The sequence below is a fragment of the Dromaius novaehollandiae genome, chromosome 3, assembly GCF_036370855.1.
Source record: "Dromaius novaehollandiae isolate bDroNov1 chromosome 3, bDroNov1.hap1, whole genome shotgun sequence".
NCBI lineage: Eukaryota > Metazoa > Chordata > Aves > Casuariiformes > Dromaiidae > Dromaius > Dromaius novaehollandiae.
In genome coordinates, this window is record NC_088100.1 from 25,867,329 (window position 1) to 25,873,328 (window position 6,000).

Below are 6,000 nucleotides of genomic sequence, written 5' to 3' on the forward strand. Positions count from 1 at the left end.
GAATTCTCCATCTCTATGACTGTAGATTGGAACTAAGATGTGACAATCAAGCTAAAAGTGAAAAGTATTCTTGCACCTCAGTTTCAGAAAGTCATGTTTTCTGATGACAAATTATCAGCTTTGTAACATATTTTTTTGTTTGATCCACTAGAATCCACATTTGAACTTTCAGTTTGTTGCTAGCCTTCTTGATTTGGGAGACTGAGCTGGTGGAAGATTATGGCAGAAGTCTGTGAGCTCAGGAAAGGATTTTTTCTAATAATGATTTAGCCTTGAATTTTGTTTAGGTAAACCAAAATAAATACGTAATAATAAATAAATATACATCAAGCTATCCTTCCTAAGAATACAAATGACAACACTCTAGACTCTAGACTGAAAATATATACAAGAATAAATATTCAGTGGTGCTGTCTATTAACACGCGTTCCAAAATTCTGATGACTCGGAGTTTTGAGGTGATGTATGTTCCATCTCCAAACAGGTGATTTCTGAGGCCACCAAATTTAGGCAAGAAAGAACATCCAGTATTCAAATAAAGCTGAAGTGGGACGTCAGTACTAAGATATTCAGGGAAGCATATTTAATATTTTCCAAGCAGATCTTTCTATCAGTTTGAAAAACAAATCTTTCCTCCTTGTATTGTGTGAGGTCATAGTCATGTTTATATGCATACTCAGTCCTGTAATTAGAAGGTGACCAACAGCCTTGCTCTGCCAGGAGTTCAAAGAACACAGTAGCAGGGAATGGTTCTTTGTCATCATCTGAGCTTCTCTTCAGTCCCATAACAAACAAAACATATACATACTAACAATACCTAATGCTTTTATTGGGCAAATACTATTTCAAAGTTTACATTATTAGTTTGTCTTCTGCAGACACTAGCTGGCAGCACTGTGGGCTGAATTCAAGTGCTGTTTTCATTCACAAAATCAGTAGCACCCTGTCAATAAAATATCCAAATGTCCTTACCCTGTCACAGGCTGTCCTGAAGGGAAAATCACATGAAGCAATTACAACAAATTCTCTGTGTTTTTCTTTTATCAGTTTGTTCTCTGACTCCCAATATTTTTTAGAATGTGCATATATGGGTCTAAATCCATAAAAGGTTCTATAGGATCTCCTGGTCTCTGCACTTGGCCAACTGAATGCTGCAGGTACTTGGGCAAAGAGACTCAGGATGTCTTCACAGTGTAGTGCAGCACTTGATCACAAGATACTGGTGCTGGCTCTAAGCAAGCTCATAAGTCCAAGTTACATCAAACTTTGAAAGCTATACAACTGCGAATGTTGACTCAGGAAAGCAATTCTGTAGCTTACTGGGCAGGATACTCACTGGAGTTGGTGAATTATGGATTTTTAGTGCCTATTCTGAAAAGATCTTGTATTTTTTTCAATGACCAGCCACTGAAAAGTGTATTCGAAAAAAAAATCCCCTTTCCAAAACAATGAACTCTCCTACTAGCTTACAGAGTCTTCTTCAGCTGAGCTTTTTGTGGATAGCTCCTTAGATGTGCCATGCAATACACGGAACACAGAAGGGGTTGCATGTGTGCCTGCCCTGGGAGAGGTATACTCTCAGATTACAGGACATCCTTAAACTCAAACTTGATTCCTTTCAAGAAAGAAACCTTCAGTCTCCCATGATTTGGCTGGGAGTCTTAGTCACTGAAATACTGATTTGATAAGGGTCCTGCTCTGCCTCCTCCTGACAGAAAACAGCAGTAATGGTTATATTTGTTTGGCTGGCTTTCTTTGGGCTCACTCATAGGCTTTAATCCTTCAAAAGGCAGAGGAAAAGATGGGCTGTCTGGGATTTTCACAGGGCTCACACATGAGTATCTTACTGCTCCGTGCGGCAAACTTTCTTCTCAGGACAGCAAATAACACACTCAGTTAATTTTAATGTAAGATCTGAGGTACCACTGCCATATAGGTATTTCCAGGTTTAGACAACAGCTGAGCAGAGATTTGGAATTTGTAATTTTTGGACTTAATCTCACAAAGTTGGATTTAAGTGGGACTTCAGTGCACAGGAAAGACGTAAATCTTTTTGTGGATCTCTGGTCTTTCTTCCTAGGAGGTTGTACTGAGATCACCATACCCTATTCAACATTAACCAGGTGGTAACAGCTTTCAATTGTTAATGGTCTGTGAGGGATGAAAGGCTGTTTGATGTTTCCTGTTATTAATTTTTGCTTATTTCCTAAGTGCTTATCAACATGGCACCTGAGTATCAACTTTAAGTATTTTGAACTATTCACTCCCATCAAATTTTATATTTTGAAATTGTTCTGCACATTGATTTGCATGTTGTTCAGGGACAAAAATATGGCTCTCTGAGATGACAAATGAACACATTGGTTTCTTATGATCTAGAATGGATTGAAGCTCCCAGCCCTCTAAGTTGGACTTTGCCAGTTAGCACATTACATGGTTCAGTGCTGAAAATGGCTTCTTGGCTACGTCAGCTGAACAAGAAATGCTAAAGACCTGAGAAAATAATTTCTCTGGATAACACTTTTCCTCAAAGAATATCAGTTCTGAGTAACAGATATGTGCTCTAAGATCAAATTCTATCTCTGGAAAAAGAATTTGGATAGCTCAGGCAAGTGGATATTTGGCTGAATTTGTTCAGGGCCTTGATTTTGCTTCTGAGTAGGGCAAAGATTCACTAATGTGAACACACTCAACAAAATGCTGCCTTTAATTACTAAAATTCAGTCTTCCCCATCAGAAAGCTATGGCCTTTGCTGAAACTGGGTGGAAAAGGTGATCACTACCTTCGCTGGCATTTGGTTGTCATTTCCTACAAAGCAGAAATGAAGCAATAACAGCAAAAGTGAGTCACTACTTGAAAAGAGTTACTCACTTTTGTGGGTTGCTCAGAAAGTGTGGGTGTTTACATCTTAATCTTCAGATGGAGAAGTCAAGCAAGCAAAAGCACAGGAGCCACAGGAACAGCTGGGAGTAAACCTAAACATATATTTTAAAAGCTGCAGGTGGGCTTCATGAGCAGGTGTAAAAATTATTACTGTGGGGCCAAAATGTCTGTTCTGAGTAAACAGCGAATGTTTTGATCTTAGTCTGTGTGTATGCAGGGGGACTAGTGATTTAGAGATAACAGACTATATTTAAACAGGTGGAAAAATCTATTCCTAAAATTAAGAAAGGAAAAAGATCCAAACAGTACAGATCATAGGTCTGGAACTTAACCAAGGCCTGGGATACAACATGACTTAGGCAACTTAGGGGAAACATACCCATCAAGTTTCCAAATAGCAAACAACTCATTTTTAAATGTGAAAGTTCCTTTATCTTAATCTTTCTCCTGTCCTACCCATTTGATCTATTTTTTGAGTTTCTACTGGTTTTCTTTCTTTTTTTTTTTTTTTTTTTTTTTTTTTTTTTTTGTTGCCCATCTCTGAAGTAAAAGACGCCAATGATCCTATCAGCTATATGTAAGTAACTGTTGTTGAAATAGATGGAAGCTGTGGAGCGGGCATGGTCACTGATCCGTAGCACCCTGTTCCCCTTTCCCTTTTTGGGAGATGCAGTATGTAACACCTGCCCAACACTGAACATTCTGGCATTAGCAAAGGGAAAGAATATTCAGAGCTGCAGCATTAGTTATCGTCTTGTGTTAACTACATTGAAGATTGACTCAAACTGCTAAAAAGTGCCCAGGGTTAGTACACTTAATACAAATATTTCCCTTACTCTCTTCTTCGTATATGATCCACTTTGATGTGACTTAAGTCTCTCCACCATAAAACAAAATGTCTTGGAATGCCTTCTCAGAGGGGTGCAGTGGCCTATGAAATGAATTTGACAATCTCAGTTACCAGGTGACAGGTGTCTCCATCGCACGCAAACAAAAACCTCTGCACAGCTGGCACTGGCATCCACCTTTGGCCACACCGATAACGCAGAGGCCAAGCACTGAGTCCGATGTGGGCAATGAGCTACGCTGACAGCTTATGCAGGTCAGGTTTCAGGCTCATTACCAGGAAAAACTTTCCCTGCTGCTGACTGCACTTTTAACCTTTTCTTCAATACAAAGGCCTGTCCAGGAAACAGAGTGTATTCTTCAAGGCCGTGCAGCATAGTCCCCAAGAGGCAGCCTCTTTAGGAAATGGGAATGTCCTAAGCAGAATTTCAGTAACGGAATGTTTCCTTAAAAAAAAAAAAAAGGGGGGGGGGGGGAAATTGAAGGAGGAAGAACAACATAAGAAAACCGGACTTTGGTTGTACCCAGTGTGAGACTTATATTGACTTGGGAATTAAATCATTTTCACCTTGTGAAAAAAAAATGCAATTTAGAAAGGTTTGTTTTTCTTCACGGGGAGAAAACCAACCCCAAAATACCTTTTTCTATTTGTGCAAGTTGAATAATTTTGAGCCTCGCCAACATATATTATTAAAACATCAAGAGCTCATACATGTAAAATCTTTTAAATTACTTTTATAATCTTTTCTCTCCTCTAAAATCAATGTACCTAACAAATTTGTTGTTTCTTTTAGATGCTAAGGAACTTGCTATTTCTCTTGTTCATTCCACACCTCTACACATACTGACATCATTATTTTTGTGATGCAATACATCAGTAGTCTTAGGACTAGGCTGTGCAAATTTCATCTAACCTCTCTAGAGAAGTAAAAATAAGGGCATGATTATCATTATAATAGCAAACAATAGGCAAGTCACCAGTTGCAGAATTTGTCAAGAAGAAAAGCAAACAGGGAAAATCCCAAGTTCATATTTTTAGGATTCCTGAGACCAAGAAATGCATATATAACCAGTTAGAGAAAGAACACCCTAACATCATCCCAATCTGAAAATAAAATTAATCATTAAAAAGGGGAAACTAAATGTATTATAATTGCAAAATCCCAGAAAAAAAAGAAAACTGAGTTAGATGTACACTGATACACCTTTAAAAAGCCTCCCCAATGGATGAATAAGACAAATTATTCACTGTAATAGTATCCTAGAGTTTTGTGTCTCTCTAATAAATTTACTTGCCTTCTTGTCTGAAAGAATTCTTTTTTTTCAGCCCCACTTCTACTCCTACTACACATTCTCATCTTATTGGAAGACATGCAACACTTCTCTTACAAAAGCAAGAACACACCATAAAAAGGACAGCAACAACAAAAACAGGAAAAGACATCCAGAACCTGCTGACTGCTAGATTATTCACCTTGGTTCTGCAATTCCATGTTTCAAATCCCTGTTCTATCTATTTCCAGTCAAAGATTTGAACCCCATAGGGCAGAAGATTGTCTAAGCTAGCAGTCTGCTGTCTATTCAATGTGGGATATATGACTAAATGTTAATTTGACCATAATATTAGATTTTACTCTTTCTCTACACATTCTCTGAATCCACATACAGTATATGAGCAAATTAAACTCAAAGGAACTGAATTTTGGCAACATCTAACTAATAATAGCTTGGGCTTTTTGCCTCCAAATTAAATGTTCTTAGATAACAATGACTGTAATAATACTGTATCTGTTCCTGAAAAATACATGACTCAACAGTGTAGATACTCTCTCCATTGCTTTGTTTTTGCATCATTTGGCTATTTTCCAACAGACATGTACTTCCTCAGATGGAAAGTATGTCTTTATTAAAGGATTTAATTAATGAATTTCTGTTGCCAGTGTTTGAAGACCAGAATAAAGGTTCCTTATTGTGTCTCCTGCCATTCAAATCTGCTGAAATACGAGGAGATCCAGCTGTGTAATGATGATGATATTTAAAATAGTGATGTCTTGCTCATGCAAACTCTGTGCAGAAGTCCTGTCAATGCATGAGAGCCCCCTAAGCTCCTTAGGAGTCTAATAACATTGAGGAGGTCCACCCATGTAGAAAAGCCTGCAGGACCAAACTCTCAGTATACACTCACTTTTGCAGTTCTCTGTTGCTGTGACACAAGTTGCACGTCCAGTCAGCAGTGAAACGTGGGCTGGGATAGGTGAGGGCCTTCAAGA